Source organism: Salvia hispanica, chromosome 6 (genome assembly GCF_029641045.1).
Source record: "Salvia hispanica isolate PSC_SH4W2 chromosome 6, Shi_PSC_v1, whole genome shotgun sequence".
NCBI classification, from domain to species: Eukaryota; Viridiplantae; Streptophyta; class Magnoliopsida; order Lamiales; family Lamiaceae; genus Salvia; species Salvia hispanica.
This window is the reverse complement of record NC_142697.1, coordinates 28,596,887-28,614,404: the sequence shown is the minus strand read 5'-3', so window position 1 is coordinate 28,614,404 and position 17,518 is coordinate 28,596,887. Positions and strand designations below refer to the sequence as shown.

Below are 17,518 nucleotides of genomic sequence, written 5' to 3'. Positions count from 1 at the left end.
CTATTAAAAATGAAACGTCCCTTAAAATAGAAACAACTCTATATCTACTTTTTCACCTCTCTTGCTTTATTCTCTTTTCATTAACTCACAAAACAATCTTACATAAAATTCCGTGTCGGTTCCCAAATGTTTCATTTTAAGTGGAACGGATGGAGCAGTACTATAGGTTCTAGATAAATTTATTTGGTCCCACATGCCACAGCCACAAGATAAACAAAGAGCTTAAGAAATACCACAATGTTAACTAGTCCCTTAAATCAAAATCTATAAATAGAGCCCTCCCATTTCCGGAAAATCACAGCAGCAAGAAAACCATTTCTTCTTTTCCAAATTTCTGTAATCCAACAGCCTCATCCATCCTCCTTGGAATTTTTAATCTATAAATTAGTTTATGGTTTTGTAGATATATAATTTCTTTGCTTGCACTCTATTTTTATAGATATATGCTTTATCCATTTCGTTTTCAACACTACGAAAAAAGGTTGATTATCGACGGAATTACCGACGGCTGACAATCCGTCGGTAACTACCGATATCTATATCGGTGTTTCCAATGGATTTTCTGTTGGCCATAACTAATAACAAATTACCGACATGTGAATTACTGACGGACAGTCTGTCGATAAAACAGTTTACCAACCGGAAATTTTGAGTTACCCACGGAATTTTCCGTCGGTAAATTTGTTATTTTTGGTAGTGCAATTTTGGTAACCCTGCCTCATAAAATCGTTAATTAAAATCATGTTCATTTTAGATTATTGATTGTTAACAATATAATGGCTGCAGGCTTGAGCATGTCTCTCATCAAAAACTGGTGTTACTAGTTTTTGACACAACAAATTTATACAGTTTCTCATTTAATTTTCAGGGTGGAAGAAACATGGCAACAATCTCTCTTCCAAGGGTGATCGTGATCAAATCGAAAGCGTACGGAAGTAAAGGCCATGCTTACTTCAAGGCTGATGGCGCATCAGTAGTTTTGGGAGAAGAGGACATATTCAGCACGCTCGTCAAGATTGATGTGGAGCGTTCTATCACTAACGCCAAATATGTCAACCTCAAATTCGGCTATTTCAACAGATACTGGCGCCGCAAAGAAAACGACAAATTCATCATTGCTGAATCCATCCAGGTGGAAGAGGACGTCTCAAAGCCCTCCTGCACCTTGTTTGGAAAACGACAAATCATGTTGATGGTACTTACACCGGCATCAGCTATTACAGCTTCAGCTTCCATGTCAGAGAAACCAAGTCACTCTGAGCTACTACTTGTGTCCCAAACATCCATTACCTTTTATTGTTTTCTCTTAAGTTGTGTGCTTTGTTTCGTTTCCTTTTCTTGTCGTTATGCTAATAATCTCCAGATACATGTATCTGATGATCCGATGTTGCTTCATATGTACAAATTGTGTGGTTGATTTGAATCATATATGGATGTCTAGGTTGTGTAGTACAGTAGTTAGTTTGTGTCATATTCAATTGGCTAATAATAGGGCACGAAGAAAAGTGTCGTTTGTGTCATATTCAATTGGCTAATAATAGGGCACGAAGAAAAGTGTCCTGGGGACAAATTGGTCAAATAGTAGCTATCTCCTTCAACCAATAACTCTTCTTCAAGGCAGCTGTTAGAGCCATGAATTCAACTTCTGTAGTTAGTTGACAATGCAACCGCACTTTCGAGATTTGACTTCCAACTAATGGCTGCTCCAAACATTGTGAAAATGTAACCAGATTGGAATCTTCTGTTATCAATATTCCCTACAAAATCAGATTCACAATATCCAATTATAACATCACATTTATACTCATCAAACCGTCCGAACAGTATGCCAAAATCACCATTTCAGTGTTCTCTTCCATGGTTGGCCATAAACTTGCTAGTCACACTTATCGACCCTGGTCTTGTAGAAATCATGGTTGGCCATAAACTTGCTAGTCACACTTATCGATCCTGGTCTTGTAGAAATCATGGCATGCATTGTGGCATCTGCTTTGTTGACAACTTGAAGTGTTGGGCCAGTGCAGTTGTTGTCTCCATTGCATTCTCCATCTTGAATGAACCTCTTCAATAGTCTTGAAACGTAGTCATGTTGACTGAGCCAAATCAACCTTCTTTTTCTGTCCCTTACCCATGCTCAATATATATCTTTCAGCCCAAAATAAAATCTAGTTAGTGGCCCATTTGTTTTAAGCTTTTCTTCGAATCGTGGGCAATCATTAACCTAGAACAAAAGGTTCAACCATTTGCTCGAAAACAATGGCGTTTCCTATTAAAAATGAAACATTTTCCTTTTTGGATCGTCTCATTCAAAATGAAACATTTCCTAAAATGTAAATACCATCATCTCTACTTTTTCCATATCTCTTACTCCCCCCGTCCACCATTTAAAGAACTCTTTTGTCATTTTAGTTTGTCCACAATTTATAGAACCATTTACTTTATTCCACTTTTAGTATGCAAATCCCATATTTCACCAACCTTTTTACACTCACAATCCAATATAAAACTAATAGTTTAAATGGGTCCACAGTCCACACATTTTCTGTAACAGCCCGCCTTCCTAGGGTACAATAAATGCGACGACTGCTACCAAAACGGACTTTAAGAGTTCGACATAGGCTAGGGTTTTCATTTAAAGAGTTTTGGCCAAAACTTTAAAGGAACTATCAGAGCATTAAAACAACAACTTAACCTAGAAGCTTAAATAAGAAAAAGGATATCGTAAATTACGATCAAATATCTCAAGAGTATGACATAGTTTCCAAGATAAAAACCACACGATAGTCTAAGGCCTCTAAACCGAAAGGAGAGTGCAAAATATCCAAAATAAATCAAAGTGTTTCAAAATAATTTTCAGCGGAAACGACGAAGTTCAGGAGGAACTGCTTTCCGTCCCATTCCAGCTCTCTATAGCGTTCCACCAGAAAGTTCCTATTCTTGGCATAACGGCGACGCATAAGGGTGTGATAGGGTTGAACCATCTACATAAAGGGGAAAAGGAACAAGTCAGCACCGCCACAAAGGGTAAAAAGAATAACAAGTGTGTATGGTTCCAAGTGGTGCTGCGAAAAAGGATACTTATGCGTAAAAGCAAAAGATGGCGGTACGAAGATAGTATCGTCGGGCGTTCTCTCTCCTAAGGCAGCTATTCGCGCGTTTCCTCTCACAATCCGTCGAGTTCCACATACACTAATTGCCTTATACTAGTCATTCCATGTTTCTATTGTTGGTACAAGCGCTGTGATCGTATAGCTAAGTCATGCTAGGTTCCAAAAGGTCCAGGTCTAAGCATCGCAACATTTCGACATAATCTCACGTAATCACATTCGCATTTCACAATTTTCACAAGTTCTCATACACATTCGACAGATCATCATTCGGGAAGCATCGCTTCACATTCACAATATTTCCAACACTTATGGCATGCTTTTCACAAAAATAACACTTTCCACCGAAATTTCTAAGAGCATAAAGTTTCAATCATAGAAATATTCTGTACCTCTTTCTTCGTGGTTGAACGAGACGAGTTGCGGTGTTGAGCCTTCCACATTCAGTTCATTAGAAAGTGATTACAAGGACAACTTAGATTTTTGAAAAGACTCTTGGGTCCAGAGCAGAAAGAACTGAGGCTCTGATACCAACTGTAACAGCCCGCCTTCCTAGGGTACAATAAATGCGACGACTGCTACCAAAACGGACTTTAAGAGTTCGACATAGGCTAGGGTTTTCATTTAAAGAGTTTTGACCAAAACTTTAAAGGAACTATCAGAGCATTAAAACAACAACTTAACCTAGAAGCTTAAATAAGAAAAAGGAAGGTATCGTAAATTACGATCAAATCTCTCAAGAGTATGACATAGTTTCCAGGATAAAAACCACACGATAGTCTAAGGCCTCTAAACCGAAAGGAGATTTCAAAATATCCAAAATAAATCAAAGTGTTTCAAAATAATTTCAGCGGAAACGACCAAGAGAAAGAGCAGCTATGTATGAAGACACAACTACGCTTGAAGTTCAAAACATCCATCTTAATTAGTTATCATGCTCAACACCCGCCACCGCTCGTCATCGTTCAACCTGCACATAAGGAAAACACATGCAGGGGTGAGTATTTTGAAATACTTAGTGAACTCGTTGCCAAAACGTTTTATAGGTTATGCCACCCTTACCAAGTGAACTCAAGTTTTAAGCAGTTATAATAGAATATCACGAGTATCACAAAATATATTTTCCATAGACTGGCCAGTCAAACAACTCCCCACTTTTCTCATAAATTTCCACAATCACAATCACAATCTTTCCATGGTGCGACGAAAGTGTGGCCACACTTTTCGCCCACGAGACCGGCCGACTAGCAAGGACGGCTCCCGATCCCCTCGTGTACACAGCCTGGTAGGGTTTGCGGCCCGTACTCAGACCCGAATTCGTTTAATCATATCCATAGCCCTATAACCCAATGGAGCGAACTCTCAAACTGGGCATAAGGCGCACAATATCACAACAAAACAGACATAGGCATGCCATAACAGTTAAACCACCTTTATTTCTCTACATTCATAGATTTGCACATAAAAGAGTTTAAGAGTAAAGCCCACCTCGACTGCTTAGGTTTCAAGTAAGTTCTTTCCCTTGCTATCCGGCTTTGCAACTGAGGTTTCACCTGTTTAATCACATAGGCACATATCACAAATCAGATTTAATACAAACTCCTAACTCATGCATGTCTCAACGCTTTTCCCTTTTCCCACCGATCTATTTTAGCATCATTAATCAATCAAGGTCATGTTCATCGCGTAAGTTTCATTCGCATCTCAACTCTAGATCTAATATCAACATGTGTCATACAAGAGTATATTGCCATCATACACACACCACACAAACACAACACACACACTCACACACACGCACGCCACTCACACACACGCCACGCCACGCCACACACACACACGCCACACTCATGCATTCATATTTCCATATCCCCTTTACCCCACTTTCACTCAACAAGATGCATGAGGGTTCAAGAATACCGATTAATCAGTTAGAAAGAAGAGGAATCGAGTAGAAAGAAGAAGATTAATATGAGGATACCTTTTTGAGAAAAACGAACGGTAGAAACGAAGTAAAGACTTGGTTCTTCAAAAATCTTGAGGCTCAAACTCCAATTCTTCTCAAAGGTTGAAGGATTATTGAAGCAAAATAGAAGAAAATTGAGAGAGAGTGGAGAAGGGAGGGGGGCGAAAATTATGGGGGCTAGGGTTAGGGGTTCCTCTTATTTATAGTGCTCAATAAGATCTTTAGGTAAATAGTATAGAATATTTGGTAAGATTTTATTCTACACAATAATAGGGAAGAAGAATTAACAAAAATAGACTAGGGTGTCAAGGTATGTAAATTTCGAAATATATGGTTCCCAATTAGCCAAGATTTTGTTTTGGTATATTTTACGGAGTAGAATAAAATATCGCGGAGCAAAATAAAATTAAAATTCTCCCATTGGAGGAAGGGAAATAGGCGTGTAGTAGCCTTTTAAATAAGGCATGGATTTTTAATATTAACTAAAATGAGATATGACAAGGTCTCTTGAAGTATGGAAAGATTTGGTAGAATATTTAAATTCTAGGTATGGAAGGAAATCAAACAAGGAATCAATTAAACAAGCAAAATAATATTTCCTTCCCAACATAGGTGATTTTCGAAAATCACCTAGGAAAATAAGGGGCTCGATGTTTCTCAATAAAAATAAGGAATAATTGGGTTTTGGATTTAATTTGGACAAATATCCCAAGAATTAAATTAAATCCGGAAAAATTGATTTTCTTCTCCAACTTCATCCTTGCGCGGATCTATCGAACGATTTCGACCATCTCTTCGACTGCATCGAGTCCAAGTGCCCTTCGTTCGCCAACTTCATCCCAATAGAGCGGAGATCTACACTTTCTTCCATAAAGTGCTTCATACGGCGCCATGCCGATCGTTGCTTGGAAGCTGTTGTTGTAAGCGAACTCGATCAGAGGGAGTGCGGTCTTCCAACTTCCGCCTCGGTCGAGCACCACGGCCCTTAGCATGTCCTCTAGCGTTTGTATCGTTCTTTCAGATTGTCCATCGGACTGTGGGTGAAAAGTCGTGCTAAAGTTTAGTCGGGTTCCAAGCTCGCGCTGCAGACTAGTCCAAAACTTCGAGGTGAACTTCGGGTCACGATCGGACGTAATCATCACCGGGACTCCATGTAATCGTACGATCTCTTGTATGAAGTGCGCACTTTTGGTAAGTCGATCTATGATCACCCAGATCGCGGTTTTCCCTTTTAGGGTCCTCGGCAACGCCGTTACGAAGTCCATGGCGATGTGCTCCCATTTCCACTCGGGTATCTCAAGCGGTTGTAACTTCCCGTACGGTCGTTGGTGTAAGGCTTTCACCTGTTGGCAGGCTAAGCAGCGCTCTACAAAAGCTGTGACATCCCTCTTCATGTCGTTCCACCAAAAAGACTTCTTCAGATCCTGGTACATCTTCGTGCTCCCAGGGTGAGCAGTGTATGGGGTTTCGTGGGCTTCGCTCATGATCTCGTTCCTGAGTCCCTCGTCGTTTGGCACGCACAATCTCCCTTCAAAGGTGAGAGCGGTTTCGGAAGCCTCGCTAAAACTTCCGGATTCACCGGTTCTTACTTCAACTCGAATCTCCTCCAATCTCGCATCCATCCGTTGTGCTGCAATGATCCTCGTCCTTAGATTAGGCTTTACTACTAACGCGACGATTCGGCCCTTCACGGTTTCGGGTGTCCTTACTACTTCTATTTGCAACTTACTCAACTCCCGTACTAAACTTTCCTCTTCTGTAAGAAAAGCAGCGAGTTGCGAGTGGTCTCTACGGCTTAAAGCATCTGCCACTACGTTTGCCTTGCCAGGGTGGTAGTTGATGCCACAATCGCAATCCTTCACCAGCTCGAGCCACCTTCGTTGTCGCATGTTCAGATCCTTCTGCTCGAAGAAATACTTCAAACTCTTATGGTTCGTAAAGATTTCACACCTAACTCCGTAGAGATGGTGCCTCCAAATCTATAGGGCATGCACTACTGCGGCTAACTCTAAATCGTGGGTGGGGTAGTACAACTCATGCGGTTTCAATTGTCGTGACGCGTAGACGATCACCTTGTTATTCTGCATCAACACGCATCCTAATCCGACCTTCGAGGCGTCGGTGTAAACTACGTAGTTCACCCCAAGCTCTGGCACAGCTAATACTGGTGCGGTGGTCAACTTTTCCTTCAAGAGTTGGAAACTCGCTTCACACTCCGGCGTCCAGTTCACCTTGATTCCTTTCTTGAGCTGTTGGGTCACCGGTCTCGCTATCTTGAAGAACCCTTCTATGAACCTTCGGTAGTATCCTGCCAAGCCCAGGAAACTCCGAATCTCGTTCGGTGTCGATGGCGACTTCCATTGTTGTACAGCCTCAACCTTGGCGGGGTCCACTCGAATTCCTTCTGCCGACACGATGTGTCCTCAAAAGTTCACTTCTCTCAGCCAGAATTCACACTTGCTAAATTTGGCGTATAGTTTTTCCATCCTCAACGTCTCCAGCGCGATTCGTAGGTGCTCCGCGTGCTCCTTCTCGTCCTTCGAGTAGACTAAAATGTCATCTATGAACACTAGGATGAACGTATCTAGGTATGGGTGGAAAACTCGGTTCATCAGGTCCATAAACACTGCTGGGGCATTCGTCCGACCGAACGGCATCACGACGAACTCATAGTGACCATATCTGGTACGGAATGCGGTCTTAGGTATATCCTCCTTTCGCACTTTCAGCTGGTGGTATCAAGACTTCTGATCCATCTTAGAAAACACGCCGGCTCCTCGAAGTTGATCGAACAGGTCGTCTATCCTCGGTAGCAGATACTTATTCTTGAGGGTCAGTTTGTTCAACTCTCTATAGTCGATACACATTCTCATTGACCCGTCTTTCTTCTTAACGAAGAGCACCGGTGCGCCCCATAGCGAAACACTGGGCCTAATGAAACCTAAGTCCATGCGCTCTTTTAGTTGTATCTTTAGTTCCTCCAATTCCTTAGGCGCCATTCGGTAGGGTGCCTTGGATACGGGTGCGGCTCCAGGTTCAAGGTCGATCGTAAATTCTAACTGCCTATCCGGCGGCGGTCCGGGTAACACCTCGGGAAAAATTTCTGGAAAATCTCGTACGACGGCGACGTCTTTGAGCTCCTTTCCTCTTTCTCTTCTCCGTGGAGATAGACAAGGTAGGCCGGGCGTCCTTTCTTCAACATGGCGGTGGCTTGTAACGCGGAGATTATGGCGGTTCGCCGGTTCATCAAGATCCTGTGGTACACGATGAGTTCCATACCCGGAGTTTATAGGGATATCTGTCGCTCCTTACAACGAACCGTCGCAAAGTTCGCGGTTAACCAGTCCATTCCTAAGATTACGTCGACATCTCTCATCGCCATAACTCGCAGATCGTAAGCAACTATCTTAAGTTCTCCTAGTACGATTTCTACGTTCGAGCAAAATCGGGAGATCTCTACTATCCCTCCTACTGGTGAGGACACCATCATCCTATGTTCAGATTTCCTAACAGGCAAGTTCAAGGTATGCACACACAACTCAGATATGAACGAATGCAATGCGCCCGTGTCAAAAAGCACAACAATAGGGGTATCGAGGATTTCGCCTATACCTGCCAAATTTCCACTCTCGTGGTTTCCTTGCTCAATCCTGGGCTGCTTCTGACTCCTGGCGTACGCTCTAGCCGGGGCGGGAAGTCTTGGGCGAACAGGCTGCTGCCGCTGAGGTTGATCCCGGTTCGCTCCCGAGCCCGTTGGTGGCGTCCTTGGCTGCTGACGGAAACCCTGATGGTTCTGCCTCGACCCGGTTCCCATATTCTTGCTCGGACACTCCCTCGAGAAATGCCCGTTATCTCCACAGTTGAAGCACCTAGTCGGGTTCGGCCCTCTACACTCCCCAAAATGGTACTTGGTGCAAACGTTACACTGGGGTGGCCTGGCCCGGGGGTCGCTCCTTGGGTTGAACGAAGTCTGCCCTCCTCCGTACAGCGGTCAGTTCTGGGTGGGGCGGTATCGCTTCTTGTCGTAGTGAGTCCTACTCTCATCCCACCTCCTCTTATCATGGTTAGGGCGTGGCGGGGGTAGTGCCAGCGTAGTGTTCCCCGCTCTCCTCTCCTTGGGCATCGCTGCCTCAACATCCAATGCGAGGGCCAGTGCCTCGGCGTACGTAAGGGTCCCACGGACTGCCAATGCCATCCTAATCTCGTGCCTTAGGCCCTCATGAAACTTATCGGCCAGCTTCTCGTCAGTATCAGTCTGTTCCGGTGCATAGCGGGTCATGTCACAAAGCGCGCGGTCGTATTCGGTCACGGACAGGCGTCCCTGAGTGAGGTTGTGAAACTCGGCTGCTTTTGCCTTGCGGTAGCTTTTGGGTATGTACTTGTCATTGACTTCGGTCTTGAAGTCCTCCCATGTCATCCCGTCCACCCGATCCTGGGACATGGTCTTTAACTTAGTATCCCACCAAAAGTCGGCGGACCCGGTCAGTTGATGTGTCACACAAATCATCTTCTCCTTGTCGTTGCACACCAAGGTTCTGAAGATGCGCTCCAAAGCGCGTACCCAAGTTTCAGCCTTTGCGGGTTCACCCATCCCGTCGAAGGTAGGAGGCTTTTGGTCAAGGAATAGCTTCACGACTTCCCTATCTACCCGTGGAGGTGGTGGTGGCGGCCTTGGTTGCGTCACGCTTTCTTCTTCCGAAGCCTGGGAAGAAGGTTCCTCGTTCGCACGTCTTACGTTGCGTCTAGGCTGCATTCTGATTCATTTTCACTCGAGTTGTTAGCGCACTTATTCAAACCCAAAATAGCGATGTGGTAAATTTGAAAGAAAAGTTTAACACCTTCTACAGGTAGGGTCCAAGGAAAGGCCACACAATAGCAGTTGTAGGGAAAACAGTTGCGCAAGAGAAAACATAATAAAGTTGCACCACAAGATGGAAAACACTTGGAAGAAAATAGAACGAACAAGTATATTCACGCAATAAGGATAGAAAAGAGTGAAGACGGCTCATTGCAAGATAAAGGTGCGAATTCCCCATTAAATCTCAAAAGTGGTCTCAAAAAGGTCTTAGTACAATGAACGAAAAAGGAGCAAAACAATTGCGAAAGAAAATGACAACGTAAATAGAGGTTCTAGAATTCAAAACATGGGGAAAGGAAAACAAAATCGCTACTCGAGCACTAGACATCTCCGCCCTCGTCCTCTTCCGGTTCTTCCGACTCTCCAACACTTTCCTCGTTCGAGCTCTCTCCCTTCTCTGCGGGTCCCATCTCCTCGTCTCTCTTCCCGTTTCTTAGGGGCGAAGGAATCGAGGTAAGCATCTCTTCAGCCTCTCTTATGATCCTTCGAGGGGCCGAAATACGCATCCTAAGTGTCCTCCTTTGGGGAACGCGAGCGACGTGCGGCTCCTCATCATCGCGATACTTCATTCGACGCGCTGCTATGGCGAGTACTTTTGCGTTGGCGGATGGAGTGGAGGTCCGTCAACGGCGGCAGACATGGCCGGAAGTAAGACTCCTATTAGGCCGACGAAGTCTCCTCAAGGCGTATATTTGGGCGGGCTAAACCAGGTGTAGGATACTGAGGCTTGAGCGGTCCACTTGCTCCAAGGGGAAGGTAGTATATGTATAAGTCGCATGATTCCCTCGTGATGGGTAGTTCCATACGCGTAAGCTTCCAGCCAGTGACCGTAGAAATCGGTGACGAAGTTCAGGAGGAACTGCTTTCCGTCCCATTCCAGCTCTCTATAGCGTTCCACCAGAAAGTTCCTATTCTTGGCATAACGGCGACGCATAAGGGTGTGATAGGGTTGAACCATCTACATAAAGGGGAAAAGGAACAAGTCAGCACCGCCACAAAGGGTAAAAAGAATAACAAGTGTGTATGGTTCCAAGTGGTGCTGCGAAAAAGGATACTTATGCGTAAAAGCAAAAGATGGCGGTACGAAGATAGTATCGTCGGGCGTTCTCTCTCCTAAGGCAGCTATTCGCGCGTTTCCTCTCACAATCCGTCGAGTTCCACATACACTAATTGCCTTATACTAGTCATTCCATGTTTCTATTGTTGGTACAAGCGCTGTGATCGTATAGCTAAGTCATGCTAGGTTCCAAAAGGTCCAGGTCTAAGCATCGCAACATTTCGACATAATCTCACGTAATCACATTCGCATTTCACAATTTTCACAAGTTCTCATACACATTCGACAGATCATCATTCGGGAAGCATCGCTTCACATTCACAATATTTCCAACACTTATGGCATGCTTTTCACAAAAATAACACTTTCCACCGAAATTTCTAAGAGCATAAAGTTTCAATCATAGAAATATTCTGTACCTCTTTCTTCGTGGTTGAACGAGACGAGTTGCGGTGTTGAGCCTTCCACATTCAGTTCATTAGAAAGTGATTACAAGGACAACTTAGATTTTTGAAAAGACTCTTGGGTCCAGAGCAGAAAGAACTGAGGCTCTGATACCAACTGTAACAGCCCGCCTTCCTAGGGTACAATAAATGCGACGACTGCTACCAAAACGGACTTTAAGAGTTCGACATAGGCTAGGGTTTTCATTTAAAGAGTTTTGACCAAAACTTTAAAGGAACTATCAGAGCATTAAAACAACAACTTAACCTAGAAGCTTAAATAAGAAAAAGGAAGGTATCGTAAATTACGATCAAATCTCTCAAGAGTATGACATAGTTTCCAGGATAAAAACCACACGATAGTCTAAGGCCTCTAAACCGAAAGGAGATTTCAAAATATCCAAAATAAATCAAAGTGTTTCAAAATAATTTCAGCGGAAACGACCAAGAGAAAGAGCAGCTATGTATGAAGACACAACTACGCTTGAAGTTCAAAACATCCATCTTAATTAGTTATCATGCTCAACACCCGCCACCGCTCGTCATCGTTCAACCTGCACATAAGGAAAACACATGCAGGGGTGAGTATTTTGAAATACTTAGTGAACTCGTTGCCAAAACGTTTTATAGGTTATGCCACCCTTACCAAGTGAACTCAAGTTTTAAGCAGTTATAATAGAATATCACGAGTATCACAAAATATATTTTCCATAGACTGGCCAGTCAAACAACTCCCCACTTTTCTCATAAATTTCCACAATCACAATCACAATCTTTCCATGGTGCGACGAAAGTGTGGCCACACTTTTCGCCCACGAGACCGGCCGACTAGCAAGGACGGCTCCCGATCCCCTCGTGTACACAGCCTGGTAGGGTTTGCGGCCCGTACTCAGACCCGAATTCGTTTAATCATATACATAGCCCTATAGCCCAATGGAGCGAACTCTCAAACTGGGCATAAGGCACACAATATCACAACAAAACAGACATAGGCATGCCATAACAGTTAAACCACCTTTATTTCTCTACATTCATAGATTTGCACATAAAAGAGTTTAAGAGTAAAGCCCACCTCGACTGCTTAGGTTTCAAGTAAGTTCTTTCCCTTGCTATCCGGCTTTGCAACTCAGGTTTCACCTGTTTAATCACATAGGCACATATCACAAATCAGATTTAATACAAACTCCTAACTCATGCATGTCTCAACGCTTTTCCCTTTTCCCACCGATCTATTTTAGCATCATTAATCAATCAAGGTCATGTTCATCGCGTATGTTTCATTCGCATCTCAACTCTAGATCTAATATCAACATGTGTCATACAAGAGTATATTGCCATCATACACACACCGCACAAACACAACACACACACTCACACACACGCACGCCACTCACACACACGCCACGCCACGCCACACACACACACGCCACACTCATGCATACATATTTCCATATCCCCTTTACCCCACTTTCACTCAACAAGATGCATGAGGGTTCAAGAATACCGATTAATCGGTTAGAAAAAAGAGGAATCGAGTAGAAAGAAGAAGATTAATATGAGGATACCTTTTTGAAAAAAACGAACGGTAGAAACGAATTAAAGACTTGGTTCTTCAAAAATCTTGAGGCTCAAACTCCAATTCTTCTCAAAGGTTGAAGGATTATTGAAGCAAAATAGAAGAAAATTGAGAGAGAGTGGAGAAGGGAGGGGGGCAAAAATTATGGGGGCTAGGGTTAGGGGTTCCTCTTATTTATAGTGCTCAATAAGATCTTTAGGTAAATAGAATAGAATATTTGGTAAGATTTTATTCTACACAATAAAATAAATAAATATTGTGAAGTAGGGAAGAAGAATTAACAAAAATAGACTAGGGTGTCAAGGTATGTAAATTTCGAAATATATGGTTCCAAATTAGCCAAGATTTTGTTTTGGTATATTTTACGGAGTAGAATAAAATATCGCGGAGCAAAATAAAATAAAAATTCTCCCAATGGAGGAAGGGAAATAGGGGTGTAGTAGCCTTTTAAATAAGGCATGGATTTTTAATATTAACTAAAATGAGATATGACAAGGTCTCTTGAAGTATGGAAAGATTTGGTAGAATATTTAAATTCTAGGTATGGAAGGAAATCAAACAAGGAATCAATTAAACAAGCAAAATAATATTTCCTTCCCAACATAGGTGATTTTCGAAAATCACCTAGGAAAATATGGGGCTCGATGTTTCTCAATAAAAATAAGGAATAATTGGGTTTTTGATTTAATTTGGACAAATATCCCAAGAATTAAATTAAATCCGGAAAAATAGATTTTCTTCTCCAAAAGTCCAAGGGTTCGAAAATCTCAATATTTAGGTGGCTAGTATTTATGGAAATTTTCCCTAATATTCTCACTCACCCTTAAACAAATAATTTACCTCATAATTTAATAAATCACATGCCACACATCACATAGTCAACAAATTTTGACTTTTCAAACTTCTCGGTTAAAGAAACTCATGCACTAAATTCGTTTATCAAATAATTCACATCTCCCACGTCATCAATAATAAATTTTAGGGCTCTAAAATTAGGGTTCGGAAATTCGGGATGTTACATCCTACCACTCTTAAAAGAAATTTCATCCCGAAATTTGGTACCTTTATGGAAAGAGTTTCGGGTATAGTTCCATCATCTTATCCTCAAGCTCCCACGTGGCTTCCTCGGGCCCGTGGTTTCTCCATTGTATTTTCACGAAGGCAGTGGATTTATTTCTCGAGGTTTGGACCTTTCGATCCAAGATCATCTGAGGTTGCTCCTCGTAGCTCAGATCCGGGTTTACGACAACTTCCTCGTAGCGAATCACATGCTTCGGATCGAACATGTATTTCCGCAACTGCGACACATGAAAGACGTTGTGCACTTTCCCAAGGCTGGGCGGCAGCGCTAAACGATAAGCTACAGGTCCTACTCCTTCAAGAATCTCGTACGGCCCAATAAAACGTGGTATCAGTTTCCCTTTTAACCCCAAAACGCGTTATCCCTTTCGACGGGGATACCTTGAGGAAAACTTTATCGCCAACGTGGAACTGTAAGTCCGTCCATCGGATGTCGGCGTACGACTTTTGTCTGTCCTGGGCTTCCTTCATCCTTGCGCGGATCTATCGAACGATTTCGACCATCTCTTCGACTGCATCGAGTCCAAGTGCCCTTCGTTCGCCAACTTCATCCCAATAGAGCGGAGATCTACACTTTCTTCCATAAAGTGCTTCATACGGCGCCATGCCGATCGTTGCTTGGAAGCTGTTGTTGTAAGCGAACTCGATCAGAGGGAGTGCGGTCTCCCAACTTCCGCCTCGGTCGAGCACCACGGCCCTTAGCATGTCCTCTTGCGTTTGTATCGTTCTTTCAGATTGTCCATCGGACTGTGGATGAAAAGCCGTGCTAAAGTTTAGTCGGGTTCCAAGCTCGCGCTGCAGACTAGTCCAAAACTTCGAGGTGAACTTCGGGTCACGATCGGACGTAATCATCACCGGGACTCCATGTAATCGTACGATCTCTTGTATGAAGTGCGCACTTTTGGTAAGTCGATCTATGATCACCCAGATCGCGGTTTTCCCTTTTAGGGTCCTCGGCAACGCCGTTACGAAGTCCATGGCGATGTGCTCCCATTTCCACTCGGGTATCTCAAGCGGTTGTAACTTCCCGTACGGTCGTTGGTGTAAGGCTTTCACCTGTTGGCAGGCTAAGCAGCGCTCTACAAAAGCTGCGACATCCCTCTTCATGCCGTTCCACCAAAAAGACTTCTTCAGATCCTGGTACATCTTCGTGCTCCCAGGGTGAGCAGTGTATGGGGTTTCGTGGGCTTCGCTCATGATCTCGTTCCTGAGTCCCTCGTCGTTTGGCACGCACAATCTCCCTTCAAAGGTGAGAGCGTTGTCGGAAGCCTCGCTAAAACTTCCGGATTCACCGGTTCTTACTTCAACTCGAATCTCCTCCAATCTCGCATCCATCCGTTGTGCTGCAACGATCCTCGTCCTTAGATTAGGCTTTACTACTAACGCGACGATTCGGCCCTTCACGGTTTCGGGTGTCCTTACTACTTCTATTCGCAACTTACTCAACTCCCGTACTAAAATTTCCTATTCTGTAAGAAAAGCAGCGAGTTGCGAGTGGTCTCTACGGCTTAAAGCATCTGCCACTACGTTTGCCTTGCCAGGGTGGTAGTTGATGCCACAATCGCAATCCTTCACCAGCTCGAGCCACCTTCGTTGTCGCATGTTCAGATCCTTCTGCTCGAAGAAATACTTCAAACTCTTATGGTTCGTAAAGATTTCACACCTAACTCCGTAGAGATGGTGCCTCCAAATCTATAGGGCATGCACTACTGCGGCTAACTCTAAATCGTGGGTGGGGTAGTTCAACTCATGCGGTTTCAATTGTCGTGACGCGTAGACGATCACCTTGTTATTCTGCATCAACACGCATCCTAATCCGACCTTCGAGGCGTCGGTGTAAACTACGTAGTTCACCCCAAGCTCTGGCACAGCTAATACTGGTGCGGTGGTCAACTTTTCCTTCAAGAGTTGGAAACTCGCTTCACACTCCGGCGTCCAGTTCACCTTGATTCCTTTCTTGAGCTGTTGGGTCACCGGTCTCGCTATCTTGGAGAACCCTTCTATGAACCTTCGGTAGTATCCTGCCAAGCCCAGGAAACTCCGAATCTCGTTCGGTGTCGATGGCGACTTCCATTGTTGTACCGCCTCAACCTTGGCGGGGTCCACTCGAATTCCTTCTGCTGACACGATGTGTCCTAAAAAGTTCACTTCTCTCAGCCAGAATTCACACTTGCTAAATTTGGCGTATAGTTTTTCCATCCTCAACGTCTCCAGCGCGATTCGTAGGTGCTCCGCGTGCTCCTTCTCGTCCTTCGAGTAGACTAAAATGTCATCTATGAACACTAGGATGAACGTATCTAGGTATGGGTGGAAAACTCGGTTCATCAGGTCCATAAACACTGCTGGGGCATTCGTCCGACCGAACGGCATCACGACGAACTCACAGTGACCATATCTGGTACGGAATGCGGTCTTAGGTATATCCTCCTTTCGCACTTTCAGCTGGTGGTATCAAGACTTCTGATCCATCTTAGAAAACACGCCGGCTCCTCGGAGTTGATCGAACAGGTCGTCTATCCTCGGCAGCGGATACTTATTCTTGAGGGTCAGTTTGTTCAACTCTCTATAGTCGATACACATTCTCATTGACCCGTCTTTCTTCTTAACGAAGAGCACCGGTGCGCCCCATAGCGAAACACTGGGCCTAATGAAACCTAAGTCCATGCGCTCTTGTAGCTGTATCTTTAGTTCCTCCAATTCCTTAGGCGCCATTCGGTACGGTGCCTTGGATACGGGTGCGGCTCCAGGTTCAAGGTCGATCGTAAATTCTAACTGCCTATCCGGCGGCGGTCCCGGTAACACCTCGGGAAAAATTTCTGGAAAATCTCGTACGACGGCAACGTCTTTGAGCTCCTTTCCTCTTTCTCTTCTCCGTGGAGATAGACAAGGTAGGTCGGGCGTCCTTTCTTCAACATGGCGGTGGCTTGTAACGCGGAGATTATGGCGGTTCGCCGGTTCATCTGTGGTACACGATGAGTTCCATACCCGGAGCTTATAGGGATATCTGTCGCTCCTTACAACGAATCGTCGCAAAGTTCGCGGTTAACCAGTCCATTCCTAAGATTACGTCGACATCTCTCATCGCCATAACTCGCAGATCGTAAGCAACTATCTTAAGTTCTCCTAGTACGATTTCTACGTTCGAGCAAAATCGGGAGATCTCTACTATCCCTCCTACTGGTGAGGACACCATCATCCTATGTTCAGATTTCCTAACAGGCAAGTTCAAGGTATGCACACACAACTCAGATATGAACGAATGCTATGCGCCCGTGTCAAAAAGCACAACAATAGGGGTATCGAGGATTTCGCCTATACCTGCCAAATTTCCACTCTCGTGGTTTCCTTGCTCAATCCTGGGCTGCTTCTGACTCCTGGCGTACGCTCTAGCCGGGGCGGGAAGTCTTGGGCGAACAGGCTGCTGCCGCTGA

At 44.1% G+C, this 17,518-nt stretch overlaps 1 long non-coding RNA gene across 1 annotated transcript; it reads left to right on the top strand.

The window, feature by feature from the left end:
* Positions 1-293: 293 nt before the first annotated feature.
* LOC125216636 (uncharacterized) lies at positions 294-1,471 on the top strand. Its single transcript, XR_016132237.1, has 2 exons — positions 294-336; positions 869-1,471. It is a non-coding gene; the product is annotated as an uncharacterized LOC125216636 (long non-coding RNA).
* Positions 1,472-17,518: the final 16,047 nt, after the last annotated feature.